The sequence below is a fragment of the Rhinolophus sinicus genome, linkage group LG01, assembly GCF_036562045.2.
Source record: "Rhinolophus sinicus isolate RSC01 linkage group LG01, ASM3656204v1, whole genome shotgun sequence".
In the NCBI taxonomy this organism is placed as follows: domain Eukaryota; kingdom Metazoa; phylum Chordata; class Mammalia; order Chiroptera; family Rhinolophidae; genus Rhinolophus; species Rhinolophus sinicus.
This window is the reverse complement of record NC_133751.1, coordinates 77921815-77933412: the sequence shown is the minus strand read 5'-3', so window position 1 is coordinate 77933412 and position 11598 is coordinate 77921815. Positions and strand designations below refer to the sequence as shown.

Genomic DNA, 11598 nt, shown 5'->3' with positions numbered 1-11598 from the left:
AGGCATCTACACAATCCATGAAGTGGTCTCCCTAATAAGACAAGTGCCTATCTGACACACTACAAAATCTTTACAAGAATATTGATTATATTCCCCAAACTGTCTTTCAGATTCCCGTGGCAACATTGTGACTACTAATGTGTACTTTCTAATCCCTTCACCTTCTCCCCCATTGCCACTCCCCTCCCATCTAGCAACCATCAGTTTTTTCTCTATATCTCTGAGTCTATTTCTGTTTAGTTTGCTCGTTTATTCTGTTCTCTAGATATCATATATAAGTGAGATCATATGGTATTTGTCTTTCTCTGTCTAATTTATTTCACATAGCATAATATTCTCTAGGTCCGCATGGTAGTTGTATTTTTAGTTTTTTGAGGTACCTCCATAGTATTTTTTGTAGTGGCTGTACCAATTTACATTTCCACCAGCTATGCACAAGTTTCCTTTCTTCACATTCTTGCCAACACTTGTTATCCCTTGTTTTCTTGATAACAGCCATTCTAACTGGTTGTTGGAGGAGGTGATCAAAAAGATGTGACCCCTGGTTGACCTCCCAGCTGGAGGCTCCACACCCTCTCCCCTGTCCTTGGAATGTACGTTCTGACCACCAGTCCCACAGTGGGAGCTATTTTCAAAGACTCAGCCTTGAGAGAGCAAGATTTTGTTGAGACCATCTGGATGGTATATGTGACTGAACCCAGGTAAGGCCTCTATATAACCTTAAGATTTTGGGGGGTAGGTGCAGAGATCTATACTTGATCCTTGTTGTGGTTAGGGGCACCAACCCCTGTGCAGTTGAAAATCCTTGTATAACTTTTGACTCTACAGTTGGCTTTTCACATTTGCGGATTCAACCAGTATATGGAAGATACTGTTTTGGATCTGCAGTTGGGAATCTGTGGTTGGGATTGCCAAAATACTGTTTTTAATAGAGGTTGGTTGAATCTGCTGATGGGAAAGCTGTGGATATGAAGGGCAGATGGTATTTATTGAAAAACAAATCCACCTACTAGTGGATCCGTGTAGCTCAAACCACTGTTGTTCAAGGATCAACTGTACTGAACTTGTATGTGCCCAAGACAAGCATCGTATGTAAGTTCCCTTGCTTATTAAACCTGCCTTTCATCAATCTGGAGTAGCCAGCATCTTCCTCTGATCTCTCCTTGCTCTCTGTGTACAGGGCCAGTTTGTGAGCTAACACAGGTGTGATGTGATAGCTCATTGTGGTTTTAATTTGTGTTTTTCTGATGATTAGTGATATTCAGCACCTTTTCATGTACCTGTTAGCCATTTGAATGTCTTCTTCGGAAAAATGTCTATTCAGTTCCTCGGCCCATTTCCTTTTTAAATTTCTGATATTAAATACAGCTTTGTAAAACTACCAATTTCCCTCTAATTTCTGCTTTAGCTGTATTTTCCCAAGTTTTGTTTGTGGTACTTTTATTATTTAGTTATACGTTTTTCTATTTTCCAGTTTAATTTTTTCTTTGACCTATGAACTATTTAGAAGTTTATTGATTTTCCAAAGATATGAGACTTTTTCTAGTTATCTTTCTGTTCATGTTGTCAAGTTTAACAACATTGTGGTATGGTTAGAGACTATGCTTTGAATGAAACCAGTATTTTTTGAAAATATTTTTTCAGTATTTTTCAAAACTTGCTTTAAGCATCAGTGTGGGTCAATCTTTATAAGTGTTTCAAGTGTGTTTGAAAAGAAAGTGTATTCTGCAGTTGGGGGTGCATTGTTCTATATATACCTTAAATCTTAATTAATCTTTTTAATTATATAATTAAATGTCTATAGTCTTGCTGATTTTTTGTATTCTTGATCTATCAAACACAAAGAGATTTGTTAAACTATCCCTATATGATATTGCATTTATCGCTTTCTTCTGCTAACTTTTGCTTAAATATTTTGAGGCTGGGTCAAAAGTTGCTTAAAATTTAAAATTATTTCTTTCATATAAAGTACCTTTTGTCACTATGAAGTAACATTCTATCTCTAATTAAGTTTTATGCCTTAGAGTTTATTTCATAACACAAGTTTTATGCCTTAGAGTTTATTTCATAACAATTGCATAATTATATAATTAGTGACAATATTTTGCTAATCCACGCCTGGCCCGCTACACTGCTCATCTCCTTCCTTCCCTGCCGCTCCTTGAGCCCACTGGGAGTGACACTGAACAGCTGGGAGATGGCTTCGGTTGGGGCTAATGGTTACAGAAATCCCTGACTCCTCCATACCCAGAAGATCAGGATAGGTATCCAGGGCAGGGGTAAAATTGCCCCCGTACATTCACACAGTGATGACTCTTCAGCTGTGGTAATGTACTGGTTCTTTATTTCTGACCTGATGTGTAATGACTGACCAGAACAAAATCATGGTAGCCCCATGGTGTTGACAGTGATGTGATCTGGAATCACATCAGGAACACCATGAGTCAAAGGGGCTACATAGCCCTTCGGGAGGTCTTGAAGAATGCATGTTAAAAAGCCCTGTTTCAACTAACAAAGCTACACGGAAATTAGATCTTGAGTATTCCTGACTGTGTTCCAGTGAGATTAGTCTTATGAGGACTGTCCTCTCATGTCACCTCACATGTACCTAATGAGGCCTTTCCCTATTCCCCATTTCCCCTGTGCTCCTAAATAACACAAATTCCCTTTCTATTGATGGCATCTTATGTGGAAGGTAACTGAGTTTAATAACATGGCTGAAACTTTTGGGACACTCCTTCCATCAGGAGGTGGGGTCTATGTCTCCTCCATTTAATCTTGGTGGGCATGTGACTGCTTCAACCAATAGAGCACACCAGAAATGATACCAGGTGATCTCTGAGGCTGGATTACAAAAGGCTGTGCAGCTTCTTCCTTGTTCACTGGCATACTTGTCCTTTGAACCCTGAACCATCAGGTAAAACTCTGACTACCTTGAGACTACCAAGCTAGAGAGGCCACATGTAGGCCCTCTGCTCAACATCCCCAGCTGAGCTTGTCCTTCACCCACCTCAGGCCAAATGCCAGACATGGGGTTAAAGAAACCATGTGGGAAGGGGATTCTCCTGTCCCTGCTATCCAGCCATACCTTTTGAGTCACCTCAGAGCCTTTGGAATAATCAAAGCTGAAGCCCCAGTCATCACTGAGCAGAAAGTCTGTGTTCTGTTAAAATTCCTGACCACCAGAAGTGGAGAAATATAATAGCATGTTTGTTGTTTTATGCCTCAGTATATTTTGGGGAAGTATGTTGTGCAGATGGATAACTGAAACAATAATGCCTACAAACAGGAGGTTGAGAGCTTATTTTTCTCACTCTATTACCATTTTTCTATTGACAGCCACGTATCTGCAAAGATCAAGAAGTCAGAATTATTTGGTTGGATATAGAAATATATCCAATAACCACTCTACAGTAACCACTGCCTTCACTTTGATTTGTATTTGGGTTAGGACCTTTGCAAACTAGCTGCCAGACTGAGCAGTAACAACCATTTTAAAGAATGAAATGTGTCTAGGCTTTTCACTTGGAAGAAACACTTAGAAGAAGATGATTACTCCCTACTGATGGGCTCATTCATCACAACTAGATTTTCTCTTTTCTGTGGCTAAACAATAATCTGGGGAAACTTGGTGTTTCTAGCCTAACCCTATTCTGTTCATTTGCTTCTGAAAAGCAAACCAAATAGCACTTCAGGGCTTCTTCCCCTTGACATGAGACAGTCTACATTTTCTTTTGAGGCGATCCTAGGAGAAAGGCAGCCTTATAGGCTAGATAAACATCATGACTGCCAGATTTCAGGTTGTGCCAAAACTTTAGCCTTTTCTTTTCCCATTCAAGTACTGGAAAGTATTGTAGCACTTTACTGAGAGTGATGAATAGTGTTTATTTAATAAGGACTTTTGTATTTTTATCCTCATTGCTTTACAAAACAGAACTTTATGTTTTCTACGTTTTCTGGATGTGTTTCGTCTCTTTGTTACCGTAACACACAGGTACTCAAATCCTTGACTAAACTCATTGGAAATATTTATTCTACTTATTTATAGACAAATAAAGCAGGGTACTCTGATATAGTTCTCTGAACTTGGATCATCTACAGAGTTCTGAAGTGTTGTAAATATCCATAGGGAAAATTCTGGAGGGAATTAACTGACATTTAGTAAGGACAGGAAATCTGAGAGTAAAATGGCTGACAGAGTCCAGTTACTTTTATGTCTGGCGACCTGTCCCTTGAGGTTCCTTTAGCTTTACTTTTTTTTGCTTAGACTATTACAAATGGCTGCTACTGCCTTTTTGCCCTCAGACTTGTCTCCCAACCAACAACTTTCCTACCAACTATACAAGGGTTTGTAAGAGCACAGACTACGTTTTATTTGTGGTTGTATCTCCATTGCACAGCACGGTGTATGTTGCATGGTTAGTGTACAATAAATATTTGAATAAATGAATATTGAAAAGTTATATGATTTCTATTATCTGAAATCTTCAATGGATCCACACTGCCTAAAGAATTAAGTCTTCTGTCCTTGGCATGACTCTAGCAGACAATAGATAGACTCAGACAGTTGAGCAGTACTCAGTGATTAGAATAAGGGTTCAATGGCATTGTGGGGAGCTAGATGATAGTTAGGTTTGCCAGAGGTGTAAACAAAAATATCCCAGGCAAACTTGATAAAAATTTTATAAATGTATGCCTACATGTGTATATATGTGTGTATATATGCATACACAAATGTACGTTTATGGGAAATGGGAAGTTTAGTGATGATAATTTCACTATATTTTAGATTTTATATTATATCGGGTGTCTTTTTTAATTTAAAAACTTACTATATAATTCTAAATAAGTCTAAAGTAATGTTAAAAAATTACTTCTTATGGATTGAAAGCTCAATTTGTTACATTCACAGATTTCTCATGTCACTAAAAATTTTATATACTGGTGTTTAACAAAGAAATTAAAACAAAATATTGAATTAGTTTTCACAAATCTGAAATAATGGGTCCTTTGTTATAAAAGCATACCTGCTTACCAAATCATTTTTCTTCAAGAGAAGCAGATCTGCTTCCTCATCTTCCTTATAATGAGAATATGCAGGATAATTTTTTTTGTGTGTGTTTGTATGTGCTATGGTAAAAAAAATCCAGATTTTGAAAAATTAGGAAATTAGTCAAAATTTTTCTGAAGGCCTTTCAAGAAGGTGAATTTTCAAAGGTAATTTTTCTTCAGTTATTTGAGAATTATTGTGTACACACATTCAATGCTTCAGAAGTAAATTTACTGTCCATGTTAAATATACATTATTTTATTGGTAGAAACTTATCATTTGATTTTTTCAAAACCAACATTGAATTTTTTATTTCAAACTATTACATTTTTTGATCAAGCTGGCAGAATTTCTGCATGTAAAAGAAAGTGAAAAGGTGGAATCCTAAATGAGTAAGAGGACAGTATTCAGTGAATCCACATGGCTTCCAGGGCCCCGAGGGAGCTTGTGCCCCACAGAACCTTGCTCTCAGGGTCAGGTTCAAAGCAGATTTCATGGCAGGGAGTCAGACCTAAAGAGTGAGAGGGAAGTGTTGTGTGAAAGTTGCACAGTTTGGTAATAAAACCGTATAACTAGAAATCTTTTCTCAAATTTTCCTGAAAGACAAGACAAATACTTGAATATACTTATTTATGACAGTAGACAATGATAGGGGTTGCAGGAGCCTCCCTAGTCTTCTGGCTTCCACATTTTATGTGCCCCTTCCCAACTACTCTCCACATAACAGCTGGGGATATCCTTCTAAAAAAGTGCTTCAGTCAGACCACGCTACCTCCCCACTCAACACGATTCACAGCTCAGGGTTTTGCATGGTATCCGTGAATAAAACCCGAAAGTCCTTTTGGATTCTGTCCAACTCTCAGACTAATATCACTGTTCCTTTTGAGCTTTCAGCTTCATCCATGCTGAATGCTTCCGGAAAACTCCAATCTCATGCTCTTCTCAAGGCCTTTATACTTGTGCTTGCTGCTCCTTCTGTCTTTAACAGTGTTCCCCCAGATATCCACATGGCTTGTCTCCTTGCCTACTTAGATCTTTTCTTAAATGTCACTTCAGAGGCCTTGTCTGATCACCTATGTACCCTTTTTAGCATTCACTCCTGCCTGACAGTCTGTTAGGGGCATGTCTATTTACTGTCTACTCCATGGGAAAGTGAGTTTCTTGAAAGCAGGGAATTTGTTCATTGTGAACACTGATGTATACCCTGATGTGGTGCATGGAATGGTGTCTGGTATGTTGTTGATGCATAATGAATATTTGTGGAATGGATGAATGAATGAATGAATGAGAACAATAAAAAGCAATAGTTATGGTGGAAGAAAGTCAGGCAAATGGGTTTATAAGTGTTTCTTGAGAATATTCCCTCAATACAGAAAATTTTCACGTTAGGAGCAATTGATTTATCTGAATTGAACTTTGCAGAAATAAAAGTAGGAAGGGAGGAGAAAAAGGGGACCAGAGACAATATAACCTTAGCTTGACAGGCCTGAAGTGGGAATGCATATGCACAACTGTGAGATAGTGACAACACGGGTGAAGAGGAGTACAGAGGTTGAGATGACATAAGAGCATATATGAGATTTGGTGTGCTCTGGGATACACAAGGTAACTTTTTGAAAATTAGTTAAAAGTTGAGGTAAAGGTGAATTTGTTTCTGCGTTACTGAGATATATTTTCAGTCTTCCTCTCCTTTGGTGTTATGCGGATTTGTTTTGGTGTGTAAGGGTGAAGCCAGTGAAATCTAATGGATCTTTTTGGGTATGGTTGGTTCACACTGACCTGTGTTCTAACCCTGAGAAATCACTCAGGGTTTCTGTTTTTGTTTTTCAAGAGGAAGGTGGGAAACAAACAGCTATGACATCACTTACAGCTTAGAAAGCTACATTCAGGAACACTCATGAATACAAAAATGTGTTATTGACTTGGGTCCACTCTTCCCAGTCAGATTTCCTAGCTTTTTTTTTTTTTTTTTTGCATTGAGTGACTTTCCAAAGTGAAGGGATACAGGCTTCTGTTAACTTACAAAAATTCTGTAGTACACACAATAAACTAAAATAAATAATATAGATTTAGGCTGTGAGGATAGTCACCATGGAAAATTGTGATCAAATTTCTAATTTCCTTCATTATCTAGGTCAGCAAGAAAAATAGTTTCCCCTCTGTTCCAAACTTTGTAGTGATGTGGAGAGTTGCAGGTTTTATCATTATAATACAAAGATTAGCTATATTGACAATCATCATCTAAATTAAAATGAGTGAAAAAAAGTTCAGTTTAAGAAGTACACAATACAGCTTAATGATGGAAAAGATCCAGTCAATCTTTAAACCACTGGGATTGAAATTTTATGGCCTCTGAGGATGACTCACTGTTTCACTGTGTCATGAGTTTCATTTTGAAATGAAATACACATGTGGTTTCGCTTGAATCTTCATGTTGATGTAAAAAGGAAATGAGCCCATATTGGGGAATTATGTTGAAATACATATCATTAATAATGAAAAAAGTGTCAAGCTGTTGTTTGGCCATCCTCCCCACCTCTGTTCTGATATTAGCTGGCTGTTCTACAATCACAGGACACCTGTCTGTCTGTCTCCCTGACTTGTCTGAGACCTTGTATAGGGCAGGAATTGTGTCAAGCAAATAGGAGGTACTCAGTGAAAGGCTGTTGAGTAATGTCAGCTCCAAGGGAGTGGGATCCTTACCTCAAACTTCCCTGGGTAATTGTTGATGAGAAGACTCTATTCATCTTTAATGCATTTACACATTTGACGTAAGCAGTCTTGTTTATAGAAGCTGCTTTACAGTGTTATTTTCACAATAATATTCACATTCCCAAACTTAGATATTCCCTTGAAACCAATGAGAAAGGAGGAGTCATGAGTGTAGGAAGTGTAATGGAAACAAAGCAGATGTGTTGAAAAATGAAGTAAGATGTATTATTTTTAAGTTGTTTTTAATTTATCTCATTTACATCCATATTTTTTGAAGATGAGCAATGTTTCAGACTCTGTTCCAAGGATACCAGGCTTGGTGTCTTATTTCAAGAAATTTATACTCTTGTGGTGAGGAGGGAGACAGGAAAAAGAGTTCTTGGATCACCAAAGAAAGAAACTGTATATAAGAAAATATACAACTGAATTGTGAGGTGCTACAGTCTAGTCTTTAGATGCACATCTTTTAAGTTAGCACAAGACTGAAGTTGGTTCTATCATTACTGTCTCTGAGACCTTGGAGAAGGTACTTGACTTAATCCTCTGTTATTTATTTGCAAAACGGGAATGATAATAATAATAATACTACACTATAATGTTATTATGATGATTAAAATATCATTCATTTACATCATGTACCCAACGTGACATACCAGATCAATGAATGTGAGCTCTTCGTGATTAAATGTGAGAATGAAAATGGTTAGGAAAGTAACTGAGTTTATTTTAAAGTTCTGTTGCTAATCCATGTAAAATATTAATGTTTTGCTAAGAGATGACATTTATTACTTGTCGACCAATCAAAATCACCACATGATTGATAGCCATTGAAAATAAACATTAAGGTCAGTACTTCCTTTTGCAAATTTAATCAAGTAAGTATCTTAAACCTTTATCTCAAAAGAACACAGATGAAAGTACAGAGAGTTGATTCATTTCTCACGATCATAAAGACAGTTTAGTCTTTAGATACACAGCTTCACTGGCCAAGTTATAACCATGCAGTCCAAGGGAGAGATATATAATTTTTAGAGAATAACAAGTTAGATTCTGGAAAAAATAGAATAAATACTATAGAAATTACCAAATTGTTGAAGTTTGGTAACTTTTCAAAACTGAATTTCCATTTTCTGACCTAGGTAAACGTTTCTCTTCCTTTTAGAATATAAACTGCAAACTTTTTGGGAAAAGTCTCCTTTTCTCTGGCTTACTTAGCTATTTGCCTTTTATTGCGAATGAAGCCAACCCAGGTGAACTCTCTCAATATCTCCTGAAGGGTAACCCTCTGTCTGGTCTCTTTTTCTACCTCAGAAGAAGGTAGCTTGGTGTTTTTTTTTCCCTTGCCAAGCACACTATTCTTGATTCTGTTACTGCTTACTTCCTCTTGGCTTTGCTTCATTCTTTAGTTTCTATCTTCCTTCCATCTTCAAGTTTTCCTCCTCTACCCACAAATATCATCAGGGCTGTCCCTATCCTAAAATAACCCTCCTCTGACCCTGATACTCAAGCAGGCTACTACTTAATCTCTTTTGCGTTCATCACAAAACTTCTCAAGGAATACAAATTCTGCTTTCACTTCTTGCTCTTGCATTCCCTTCGTAACCCTTTGTAATATGGCTTCCGCCTCTATCCCTCTATGAAACCACCTTCTGTAAGGTCACCAGGTGTTTCATATCCAACAAATCTAATAAGTTTTTCTCAGTCCTCATTCTCCTTGTCGTCTCTGGAAATTTCACTTCTTGGAACTTTCTCCTCCTATTGCCTCTGTAATGCCACATGCTGGTTTTTAAAAAATCTTTCTGAGAACTTCTCTTCTACCACCTTCACTAGCTGCTTTTTCTTCCTCCGTCTGCTCCACAATGAAGATGTTCTCTACATTCTTTGTCTCAGGTGACTCCTCATCCATTGACATTGCTTTGCACATGAATTCCTTCAGTCTCTTTTCCCTTCATCTCAAAATCTCTCTCCTGAGAATTTCCAAACCTAGCAATTTCCCATTGTTGCTAGGATTTTCTTAGATAATCAACCAGGATTTCAAACTCAGCATATTTAAAAGTAAGCTCATTAATTTAAACTCTCCGGACTCTGATGGTCTTTATTTTGTTTTTATTAATGACCCCATTACTAATGAGTCATCCTTCAAAACTCACAAGTAATTTTTTATTCTTGTTCACTTCTCATGCTCCATGCCTAATAAATTATTGAATATTGAAGATTCTGTAGGCTTTGTGATAGAGAGGGTGGGAAGAACATCTATTTTGGAATCAGGTGTTTTGGGTTCAGACTATGGTTATGTTACTACCCTTTTGGCCTTGAGAAAATGACTTAAGTTCATAGAATCTTGGTTTCCTTATCTATAAAATGGGGGAAAGAAAATACCCTACATGGCCAATTGAGAGGATTGGATGAAAGCTGCACATTTTATACTTATTTCTCAATAAATAGTAATTCCATTCTTTTCCTTGACCCTGGTCATGTCTCTCTTACCTGTTTTTCTTTTAGTGGAGTAATATTAATCAGGTACTTCATGTAGTTCCTGACATGTAGATATTCATCAGATGTTGTTTTTTCTCCTTCCTTCCTTTTGTTATTGCCTCTTCAATTCAGACCTGTATTGCTTCTTCTCTGGACAGTTGATATGGCTCCTACATGGCCCTGGCTCCTACCCTGGACATTTGGGTTCACCCTGCACGCTGCTGGCTGGCTCACCTTCCTGAGGAATTCTCTCACTAGGCCACAGCCCTGCTCAGAAGGCATCATGGTTTCATTATATTCCAGATAATGAAGTAGGAAAACATGCAGTCTAAGTTATCTTCAGAGACTTATGTGTCACAATTTTCCTACAAATGGCCTGCATTTTGGCCAAGTGGTACCACTCTCTTCCTTGGACACATGATTAATTTTCTATTCTGTTGACTTTTCTCCTGGGTCTGCATGATACCTAAATCATCTGTCTGCCAAATTCATTTCTACCACGATGCTTTCCCTGATCACCCAAACACTTGAAACTTCTCTCTCCTTTGACCCCACAAAGACTTTGCACTTATCATCCTCACATTATTCCCCATTTTAGTGGTTATTTATTTACGGTTCACATTTACTCATCCTCCTTCTGTGAGATAGTAGCTTTTTGAGACCGTGTCTAATTAATATAGCTATTTTTTTTTGAAGTAGCTAGTGTAGTAGGCCCTCAATATCTTTTGGCTTAATTAAAGTAAAACTTTGATGTACAGACCCATTTGTGAACGTGAATGCCTTATACACAACAGAACCACTGTTTATGAGAGGCAAAAGAGGAAAGAGGAATAATAATGAGAAGAAGAAAAAAGAAAGGCAATCATTTGGGGAATGAGATAATTGTTTTCTGATTGGGTCAAAAAAATAGGAAATGAAAAGAAGTATGAGTTCTGAGAAAATTAGCAATAACTAGGATTGTGCTGACAGCATGAGGGAGTTTTGAAAGCAGTCTCCATTCTAATCCCATTGTATAATAATTAATATTCCAAGACAGAAGATATGCTGGCACACTGTCCTGTATTGGAAAATAGAGGAGATGCCCTGGCAAGAATGAGATGTGGTAAAGAGGAAATGACAGTGACTGAAAAGGAGCTCTAAGTCTCCCAAATCCTGGCATGTTTTAGGCAGCCTGAAAAAGGAGGTCCTGGTATTCCTCTTGTCACTATATAATGTCACTTTAACACAAGCAGAGCTAAAGTAGCCTACGTACGTGAAAGGGTCTCAGGTTCTGGGACTGTAAGTGCTACATAATGGTGCTCAGTAAAAGCCTGTTATTGATGGGCTGCAGTTTGTGACAGAACTGCTCAGAGTCTTCTCTA

General features: G+C 37.6%; 1 protein-coding gene across 1 annotated transcript in view; it reads left to right on the top strand.

Moving 5' to 3' along the window:
- The first annotated feature begins 504 nt into the window (after positions 1–504).
- ZPLD1 (zona pellucida like domain containing 1) overlaps positions 505–11598 on the top strand; it is a 509249-nt gene continuing 498155 nt past the window's right edge. Inside the window, exon 1 of the mRNA XM_074332508.1 lies at positions 505–701. The gene's annotated coding sequence lies outside the window, so the exon portion shown is untranslated. The remainder of the gene's footprint in view (positions 702–11598) is intronic.